The following is an 11489-nucleotide window of genomic DNA, read 5'->3' as shown; positions in this document are numbered from 1 at the left end:
CAGTGGGAAATGATATCAAGCTCATATGTATCCGCTTAGTTTTGTTGGTTTATTTGCTTTGAGTTTAAAAGACGCACCTTACCATGAGTAGAACAGAGGCCGGCAGCAGGATCGCAGACGTTAGATGTGTAGATGTGTTAAGTCTACACAGTGTTTTGCTGGCCCGATGCCCATCTTCTTTCTTCAAGAATAAAAAGCTTTTATTTTTAAACTTTGCCCTTTTGGTACATTTGCAATCAGGTCAATGGTGCTATTGATCAAAGGCAACATGATAACATGTTATTGAGTTACATTCCTTCTCTTGTGCCACATTAAAATTGGATCACATTGCTGGTGATACAATAAGATCACCTTGAGCTCTTTCACCATAATTTTAGCTATCAACTAAATCAGCAAGAAAACTGTTCTGTGCCCCCCCCCCCCCCCCAAACATTCTTAAATGATTCATTCTTAACATTCTTAAAACATTCTTAAACATTATGTTTCTTAAAACCTTCTTAAACATTCTTAAACCTTCTCAAACATTCTTAAAACATTCTAAAACATTCTTAAAATAATTTTTTCTTTGTGTGTAAAACCTTTGATTCCATTGATATTCTACGTGTAACCTAGCTTGGCTAACGTCAGACCCAAGTCTGGTATCTTGTATTCTTCTTGTATTTGAGGTGTAGTTTACGAATGCCCAAAGCCATTTATTGGGTGCTAAGAATGTCTATCAAATGCGCCTGTACGAAGAGATTTCCACGACCCATGCGTGAGAACTGTGTTCTTATTCTACTCTGATTATACTACAGTACTTCTTGTTCAGTTCTCGCGCATGCGTCTTGGAAATTTCTTGAACTCTCGTCTCAGGCCTGCAAGGAAAAAAGGAATAGTCAAATAAAGTCTTTATTTTTGTTGTTTTTTTGCACAAAAAGTATTCTCGTCGCTTGATAAACTTATAGTCGAGCCACTGTAGTCATATGGAATATTTAAACATTTTCTTCAATGATTTTCTGGGCCGTCAAGTTTCAATCCCTTAGGGTGCCTATGTGGTAGTGATACAGTGATTTTCGGCCTAGATGAGGCGAAAATTTGGTCCATGGTATCCAGACTTCCTAGCAGCGTGAATAAAATTGCGCTGCGGCAAGGCAGTATGGGGAAACCCAGGCCATAGATAACCATAGATAAAAATGGAGAATGTTGTTTAGGGGATTTAGGGAATCCATACACACCCCTTTGAAATAAATTGTGTTCCAGTTTTGTTCTGCCAAAAACATTGTTTTTGTTCCTTTCAAAAAAGTCCTCCAACACCATAATGAAAGTTATTTCAGAACCAAGCGACCATCTCATCATGACAAATGCACTGGAAACTTTTTTTTGCTCTGTTTTTCTGAATTAACGAGTTAATTTTTCATGAGAATTTTTTTTGCTGCGTTTTTCTGAATTAATGAGTTAATTTTTCATGAGAAAAAAAGTTTTTGCTCTGTTTTTCTGAATTAATGAGTTAATTTTTCATGAGAAAAGAAATTTTTGCTCTGTTTTTCTGAATTAATGAGTTAATTTTCGTGAGCAAAAAAGTTTTTGACAGAGCAAAAAACAGAGCAAAAAAAGAATTCCATGAAAAATTAACTCGTTAATTCAGAAAAACAGAGCAAAAAAAAATCCATGAAAAATTAACTCGTTAATTCAGAAAAACAGAGCAAAATAATTTTTTTCTCATGAAAAATTAACTCATTAATTCAGACAGAGCAAAATATTTTTTTTCTCATGAAAAATTAACTCATTAATTAACAAAAACACAGCAAAAAAGAATTTCCATGAAAAATTAACTCGTTAATTCAGAAAAACAGTAAAAACTTTTTTTTCTCATGAAAAATTAACTCATTAATTCAGAAAAACAGTAGATTTTTTTTCTTCAAGTGAATGCAATACGCCTCCGTAGGCTGCTGCTACTTCACATCGAAATGGTTTGTTAAACTTTTGTTTTATTTGTTCTATTTTTTTCCCCGTCTAATTCTACAGACATCCATATTAATGAAGCAGCTGTCGAATGATTGATCATCGAATACGCTCTGTGATATGTTGCAGCATTAAGTTTGTAGTGTTACATTTGCTTGTTGTAGTCTTTGGTTCTTTTCTTTTTCTTATTGTGAATGACAGTGAAGTGGCACAGCTGAGGCTGGTACTGTAGATCACATGTGTGGCCATATATGTGAAGTGTGTCATAGCAGAAGTGTAGGTCATCACATTAATTATGAATATGTTCCACAGACATTTGACAAGAGAGTAGTTATATCAGTGTTTCTCAACTGGTGGGTTGTGGATTGTGCTGTCAAAGAAACAACAACAACAACAAATAGAATTCTAAATGTTTTTCTGATGCGAGTCTTTAATTTTGAAAGATGTGAGTGAACGCTGTTGACTTCTGTCAGTCGCAGTTTAAGTAAAACGTGTAGTCCTGATTCAGGATCTGCTGTCAAATTATATTTTGTCAGGCTATGTCAGTGACATTATTCTATTTTTGTAGATTATTAAGAAATAAAAAGTCTCTCACCTCAGAAAAAAACAAACTTTCCTGTCCTGTCAGACGTTCACTAACTCTCTATCCAGCTTTTTCACAGACGAGGCTTAAAGGTACAATATGCAAGATTTTTCGCCACTAGGGGTCGCTAACCTCTTACAATAACAAAGGTGTATATTGATGGACTAAATTCCACATTAAACTGAATTATGGATCTTGTCGTCAAGCTGGATCTTTTATGGACGAGTGAATACATTGATGTTTTTAACATGACTGTGGTATGAAGCAGGGCGCGAATCGCGCGATTGCTAGACGTAAACCAGTGCCACACGCAACGTGAGTCCCGCAGATATAAAAGAACAAGGACATTAATGAACTACACGCAAGTGCTGAATTAATACTCTCACAGCAGGTCAGTTTATCAGACGAATTAAACTTGAGGTAACGCAGCGCTGTTTCACTTGCTCCAACAGTTACACTATCACTCTAAACGGCATTTGAGTGTGTTGAATGTTGTTAGTTAGGTTGTGTGTTGGCTGTATGAGACTAAGCAAGCTAGATCAACATTAGAATAACATTTAGATCATATTCTAACATTTCATCAAGTTGAACTAAATAACATTAGTTTTATGTACATTTGCTCACCTGTCTAATAAAGTACATGAAACACTTACACGACTCTGTCGAGTTGAAGTTAGTCGCGGACGTGGAGCTCTCGGCATCTTGAAAGATGTTGATCTTCGTTTTAGTCCTCTTCTTGTCTCAAAGTCTGCTTGCCATGGTCCATAATGTATGAACAAAACAACAACAGCGTGAGCATCCTGCTAGTCATAACGGGCATGACCCGGTTGTCAACGTCTTTCGCAATGGTTAGGTCGAGGTCAAACCTGGCGGAAACCGGGGGTAACGCGGATATCACGCACGCTATTGACTGGCGACTTGCTCACACTCCCCGTTTCCTTTAAACAAAATCGCAATTTTCTCACGATTTAAAATAGTTTGAAACATTTGGGATATTGTAAGTAATCAACTAAACAAAATATATAACATTGGCCTAGTGGTTTTTTGAATATTTTACTGCAAAAATCTTACATATTGTACCTTTAAGCTAGTGCCAGACTAAAATATATGTTTGAGCTGTCGGCAACATGTACTGACATATCTTAAAATATGTTGTTGTCATTGTTTTGTCTCAGGATGCTCACCAGTAATGTTTTTTTTTATAAGGCAAGCTTAAAAAAGCTATGTCCTAATTGAACTAAGACCTAATCCTGGCTTAATCTAAACCCTGTCTGTGAAACCAGGCCTTTATTTAAAAAATGATGGAAATGACGTGCATGCAACGTATGAAATTACTAAAAAGTGCCAATACATTTTGTAACTTGTACATCGTGTGTTAGCTGGGAAGAATTACCATGCATCCTGGGATGATGTTCATTATGTTCATCAGGATCAGTCCATATGTTTTATTAGCTAACCGTTTATGTTAGTATTGTGCATTTAAAATATTAACTTCCGCATCCTTTACCCAAATGACCACTTTATTTTCAGTTTGTGCTTATTTTCTGTATTTTTCACGATTTTGGTACCAACTTACATTTATTGTATTAACAAAATCTAGTTTGGGACTGATTTACCTTAGGCCTACTTTTTATTCAACAGTGTTAGTAATAATCTTACAACTTATGTCTATGTTAAGTATAGAGGGAAAGTACTTGTGTGCATGTGTGTGTGTGTAAACCTCTTTTGAAAAATACATTTGCTTGGTTCAAATTTATAAAAATTTGGGACAAGGTTTAATGACCATGGTAAAATGCAGGTCCCATGGGTCATTTTCTTGAGTTATAAAGCAGTGATTTCTGAAAGGTGTGAGGGATGGGCAACGATTAATCGCATCCAAAATAAAAGTTTGTGTTTACATGATATATGCATGTATATATTTAAGAAAAATGTGTTCTTAATATATCAAATATTTATACATAATATTAATTATGTATAAATATATATAAAGTATATACATGCAAATATTTCTTAAATATATACATGTATGTGTGTATTTATATATACAAAATAATTATACACACCACACACACATGTATTACGTAAACACAAACTTTTATTTTGGATGCGATTAATCGCGATTAATCGTTGCCCATCCCTAGTTTGTGCTATCCAAAATGGCAAGACATTTCTTATTAAATTTCCTTAATTGTGTATATTGTGCTCTATACATTCTATTTTTTTAAGAACATCATTTCTATTAAAACCCTTCGCAATATGATAATAATTCTCCATTGATGACAGGACAATATTACACTGTTCAGCTCCATAAACAAAAAGAGCTATCTAAAATGGAAAAGATTATAAAATAAAAACTAAATTTGAGTAGGATAGAACGTAGCCATTTTATTTTGACAAATTATAACAAATTATATTGTCAGGCTGCCCATTACATTTTTAGAAAAAAAAAATGGAAAGATCCATCATGCTTTGCTGTAATAGGATTTCCGTGGTGAGAATCGCTCCTTCTCTAAATGTCACGCTAGGCCGTGGGTCAGACCTCCCTCGGCACACAATAACACATACAGACCACGCTTTAGATGATTGATGGCTCATAAAAACCTGTCAGTCACAGCACAGCTGAGAAGTGTGCCATAGTCACCATGAAAGTTATCGCTGCTTTGCACTTAAATCATTTCAGAACCGTTTGAATTCTAGGTTGTTGGCTTGAAAATTGTATTTATTTATGCTATTTATTCATTTAATTCTGATTAATCATACATTTTATTTTAATTTTAATTGTTAAAAGTAATGAACACTGACCATAAATTGTTTCTGCATTTCATCGCTAGGTGGAGACAAAGTACAGCGTATACTTCAATATCTCACATAGATTTTTGAAGAGCATTCACAGACCAAATGCCAGACCTAAAACCACATGCAACTTTTTATGAAGGAACAGCATGAAAGCATGTCTTACCATTACAAGAAAAGGTTCAGATTGCAGTGCTCTATTCTATACAATAAGTGACTAAAATAAGTGGCTCACCTGTCTTAAATCTGAATGCGTCCAGCCTCTGTCAGTGCACCAGAATTTACTCCTCACAGGTGCACTCGAGGCAGCTCTACCTGTCTGCATGTGTGGACTGAAGAATGATTGATGTGCGAGAGCAGCTGTATTTCAGAGTCAGTGCCTGTGCAGTTTGGAAAGGTAAAGTGTAGAAAGCAGCAAAATCAGACTTGGCTGTTGCTCAGTTCTGTCACAACCCTGCCTGTAATGCGGCTAGGGCTATTAACCAAACATAAATGATCTCTCTGGCTCTTAATGTAGCAGCCTACTGTAGCATTTGAAACTCTTTTTCAAATCTTATGTTTGGTGGAGTCAAATGAAGTTATGCTTTTAGGTAAATACAGGCTTAGAATTCTATAGAATTCTGCAAAAATGAAAGCATCATAATATCTGCAACATGGCATCATGACTTTTGCGTAAACATACACGCCACTTTCAAGTCAAGTGGCATGTTATCTATATGCATTTTGAGCTATCAGCGTGTATGTGTATGTCTACGCCATTAAATGTCCGAGCGAAACGAAGCAAAATGATCTAGATCTACATCTGGGGAGCGATATTTTCTTCCTAGGATGGTAGGGGAAGACTCATAAATGGTATTAACCCCAGTGACGGGTACACTCTCAGAAAAAAAGGTGCAAAAGCTGTCACTGGGGCTGTACCTTTTCAAAAGGTACACTTTTGTATCCAAAGGCTACATATTGGTACCTTAGTGGTACATATTAGCACCTAAAATGTACATATTAGCACCTGAAATGTACATATTAGCTCATGAAATGGACATATTAGCACCTAAAATGTACATATTATCAACTAAAATGTACATGTTAAAACCTAAAATTTACATATTACCACCTAAAATGGACATATTAGCTCATGGAATGGACATTGGCACCTAAAATGTACATATTAGCACCTAAAATGTACATATTATCACCTAAAATTGACGTATTACCACCTAAAATGTACATATTAACACCTAAAATGGACATATTAGCTCATGGAATAGATGTATTAGCACCTAAAATGTACATATTAGCACCTAAAATGGACAAAAGTTTACCTTTTAAAAGGTACAGCCCCAGTGACAGCTTTTTTACCTTTTTTTCTGAGAGTGTAGGTTCAGGGTTGGGGTAGGTCATATATTTATATATACAGTAATGTGACGTTGAGTCAACGGCGTTCATAAACATGCTGAAAAGCGATTATGCGTGTTGATAGCACGCCAAAAATGGAAATATGAATTGGCGTGTCATAAATACGCCATTTCATGAGATCAGTCTGATATCTGCATATATATACTATTCACAAAGCTCAGGTTCATGCAGACAATTGGAATGAGCAGATCTTGAGGTAATAAGGCAGTATAGAGATGCATCATATCCATGCTACATATTTTATACAGACCTCAGTTAATTCTGCAAAAGCAATAGCTGAAGCAATGCACTGTATCATTACTGAGGCAGTTTGCTAATGGGAAAAAATCTGAGCATAAAAATACATGACCAGGAGGTGTACAATGTGAATTACTTTGTGGTATGCAGGACGATGATGCATTGCACCATCTAGTCATTAAGCGCTGCACAATTGAATTATCAACAAAATTGAACCACTCCAAATATTCACTTTATTAGTTAGAGCATCAAGACTTTTAGTTGAAGGGACTTAATGGTTTTTGTGAGTTCCATTTGCTACCATTTCAGTAATGAAGTTGCAGATTTTTCAGACGGATCGTGTTTTGAGGCCCGCTATTATCCACAGACAATTCCATGAAAGTGAACGTGGGCACATACTTATTGGATGTTTGTAGACGAGAATCTGCATTAGTAGACTGCAAACTTAAAGCACAAAGTATGCATGTTCCTCATTAGAAAAAAACGAGACGTCTGTAGTTTAATTCCAAAAAATGGAGGAGGGATAAAAAAAGCAGCAAAAATGGGTTATAAACACATGGCAGTTGTATGATTTAGTGGAGCAATAAAGAATAGAAAGGTAGCCATTCATCATGGGAGCAAGCTCACCAGGAGAGGACCTGTCACGGACACCGCCAAGTCCAGGAGGCAGTTCAGAGCGCACACTCCAAAAACGGGCCTGGACCAATGGCTTTTCCAGACATCTTCAAATGCAGACGAGCATGCTGAGCGTTCAGCGCTGTCCGCCATCTCTAAGCAGACACAAGGGGAAGATTCCCAGGCAGATGGACAAAAGCATAATATGGACGGTATTCCAATGCAAATCCATGACCTGCATGAAGAAAAGGCCCTGCGTACATCAATGGATTGATATGATGAGTTGAAATAACATGTGATCGAAGTGATTACATTTGATTACGTGAGATTTTCAGAAGTGATTTTGTAGAATTAGCCACAAGTACAGCCATAGAAGATGTGATGTATAATGTAAAGTGAAGGTTCATGGATCTAGTTTGTAAATTGCTGAAATGGAGGAAGAAAATATTCACTCCGCTCTCATGACACTACTTTCACTGCAAAAGATAGTAATTAAATAAATGTATTGAAACACTAATTGTATATAATATAATTAATTTAACAAAAATATGTTATTATAATATTCAGTGTTGGGGAAAGTTACTTTTAAAAGTTATGTGTTACAGTATTGCAATACTCGCTAAAAATAACTAATTACTTAGTTGCGTTTTATAGCAAGTAGGGCTGCATGATAAATCGCAGCTCAAGGATTAGTTCACCGCAAAATGAAAATTTATGACAATACCAGAGAAGGCTTGAACAATAATTCCGCGACCAATTCGTATGGGTGAGCACGAGGTGGCTAATTCGTACGAATTTATATGATTTGTCTAAACCACATAATTAATGTGATGGGTAGGTTTAGGGGCAGGGTCAGGGGTAGGTCATTCATATGAATTCATACAAATTGGGCAACTCGTAAAATGCGTACGAATTGCCGTGAGATCGGGTTGGATAAACCATATATTGCCGTATTTGTGTTTATTAGTCATGTTTAATCAAACAAAGTGTTCTTTTTATTCAACTACAACGATAGTATGATGCCCCTAGGGATTTCCTGGAATGACTTGTTATATATTTGGAGTTTCTGCACGAGAGCGCCCTCTGGCTTTCATATGGAGCAACATTTACTAATGATCACAGCCTTTGCCAAATCGGACGCGGTTAAATTTCGATTAAATCGTGCAGCCCCACTAGAAAGTAATCAGTTTCATTACTTTTTTCACCTGGACTGGGATTTCTTGTTTGGAAAATATATGACAAATAAAAAAGTTCCATTTTGTAAAAATGAAAATTTTCACGCCAAAAGTGAAATGAATAACCCTCAGGCTGAAGGAAATGTAAATGCAAACAGGTCCTGAGATGGTGACAGGTCAGACTAAGAGCGGTTCATAAGCCCATTATGAAGCAATAAAAAAGGGGCCGGTGCATAGTGGATCGGGCTGCAAACGAAGGCGGGGGCTCTCGACGACATCTCGGATCTTCAAGGATCTCTGGACACAGAAACTGGCTTTGGGGATGTGGAACGTCACCTCGCTGGTGGGAAGGAGCCTGAGCTTGTGAAGGAGGTTGAGAGGTACCGACTAGAGGTAGTCGGAGTCATCTCCGCGCACAGTTTGGGCTCTGGAACCACACTCCTTGAGAGAGGCTGGACTCTCTACTACTCTGGAGTTGCCCAGGTTGAGAGGCCATGTGTTCACCCCGGTGAATGAGAGAGTCACTTCCCTGTGGCTTCGGGTCGGTGACAGGTCTCTAACTGCCGTGTGTGGGAAGAGTTCGGTGAGGCCATGGAGAAGGACTATTGGTTGTCCTTGAAGAGATTCTGGCAAAACATCCGGTGCCTCAGGAGGGGGAATCATTGCCCTACCAACTCTGTTTACAGTGGAGGGCGGTCTGGGAGTATGGGGTCCGGTCCCTGTACGACCGGAGCAGGAGCTTGGTTTGCAAGCTCTTGTTTCCGGTGCATGTTGGACTCCTGCAGAATTAATTAATAATTTTTATGGACAGAATTTCTTGGCATAGGGCCGGAGGGTGTCTGGGGTCGGAGGGTGTCTGGTTTGGGGCACACGATTTCGTCTCTGTTTTTTGCAGATGATGTTGTCATGTTGGCCCCATCAGACCAGGACCTTCAGCACGCACTGGGATGGTTTTCAGCCGATTGTGAAGCGGCGGGGATGAGAATCAGCACCTCCAGTGCTGTCAGAGGCCATGGTTCTCAGTTGGAAAAGGGTGGCTTGCCCACTTCAGGTTGGTGGAGAGTTCCGGCCTCAAGTGGAGGAGTTCAAGTATCTTTCTCGTCTTGTTCACGAGTGAAGGAAGGATGGAACAGGAGATTGACAAACGGATCGGTGCAGCTTCTGCAGGAATGTGGTCAATGTACCGGTCTATTGTGGTGAAGGAGCTGAGCTGTAAGGCAAAGCTCTCGAGTTTACCGGTCAATCTATGTTCCTACTCTCACCCCTGGTCATGAACTGTGAGTCATGACCGAAAGGACAAAATTCTGTATACAGGCGACCGAAATGAGCTTTCTCCACAGGGTTGCTGGGCACTCCCTTAAAGATGGGGTGAGGAACTCGGTCACAGAGTAAAGCCGCTACTCCTCCACATTGAGAGGAGCCAGCTGAGATAGCTCGGGCATCTGTTCCGGATGCCTCCTGGATGCCATCCTGGGCAGGTGTTCCGGGCACATCCCACCGTGAGGAGACCCCGTGGAAGACCTAGGTAACGCTGGACGGATTATGCCTCCCGGCTTGCCTGAGAACGCCTCGGTATCCCCCCGGAAGAGCTGGAGGGAGTGTCTAGGGAGAGCGAAATCTGGCGCGTCTCTGCTTAGACTGTTGCCCCTGTGTCCTGGCCCCGGATAAGTGGAAGAACATGGGGTGGATGGATGGATTATAAATTAGGCATTAAATAATGGTGCAAATACTGGTAAATTGACTGGCGCAAACATTAGTAAATAACCTCGCGTGATTCATTTAAATACTCTCCTCCCATAAGTTTTGCGTCTAAAATGGGAAATTCCTACAAATGCATGTGCAATAAGTTCAGCAACAAAAATAACTGTCCACACCTGTTCATCTCTATTAAGTCCTGAAAGTAGTTTTTTAACGCCAAACGAGGGTTTGCGCTGGCGAAAGCTGGTAGTAAATCTGGCCCTTAGCCTAGACCTGCAATAACCATCATGTTCACACCGCACACAACGCCTCTGAACTTACTCACGATTTCTCTCAATATGGGGACAAGAGAGCTGTCGGTCAATAACTTAAAAAAAAGTAACTCGGGTATGTTGTCGTCATTTCAAAAGTAATGCATTACTTAAAGTTACTTGAAAAAAGTAATCTGATTACATAACTGATTGTTACCGGTTTTATTTTTTTTACATATTTTTATTTTTAAACTCAGTTGTTTTGTATTACTATTCAAAATCTCTATGTATAAAGCATTTAGATTGTATAATCACAGTTGTAACACAAACTATAATGCTGTTATTAACTAAAATAGTTTCTTAGCCAAATCCAGTCCACTTAAACGGCATCTCCAGTGATTAAAGTTAAAGGCGATCCTCTTTCATATGCAATCTGTGAGATATTAAGGCCATGACACGTAGTATAGGCCATGATCTGGTTGTGTGATTACACCCATATGCAGACTACCACGATTTTTATAAAGTCGGGTCAAAGTGTCACACACTCAAACTGAAAACTGCTATGGCAGCAGTGTTCATTAACTCTTATAAACTTGAGTTCACTACATGTGGGTGGAACAAACTGCTGTCAGCACAAGGTCATGAATGTTTCCCATGAAGATTCCAGCAGAGATCTAACTATTTCCTCTGTCGGAAGCGGTAAAATAATTTTTTTTTGCTGTTTTATTTCTTTTTTACTCCCATATCCATCCGATGTGCCACTCAGCATGTTTTAACCATTTA

The sequence above is a fragment of the Pimephales promelas genome, chromosome 1 (genome assembly GCF_988280905.1).
Source record: "Pimephales promelas chromosome 1, fPimPro1.hap1.1, whole genome shotgun sequence".
Lineage (NCBI taxonomy): Eukaryota > Metazoa > Chordata > Actinopteri > Cypriniformes > Leuciscidae > Pimephales > Pimephales promelas.
Note: the sequence above shows the minus strand (reverse complement) of the source record.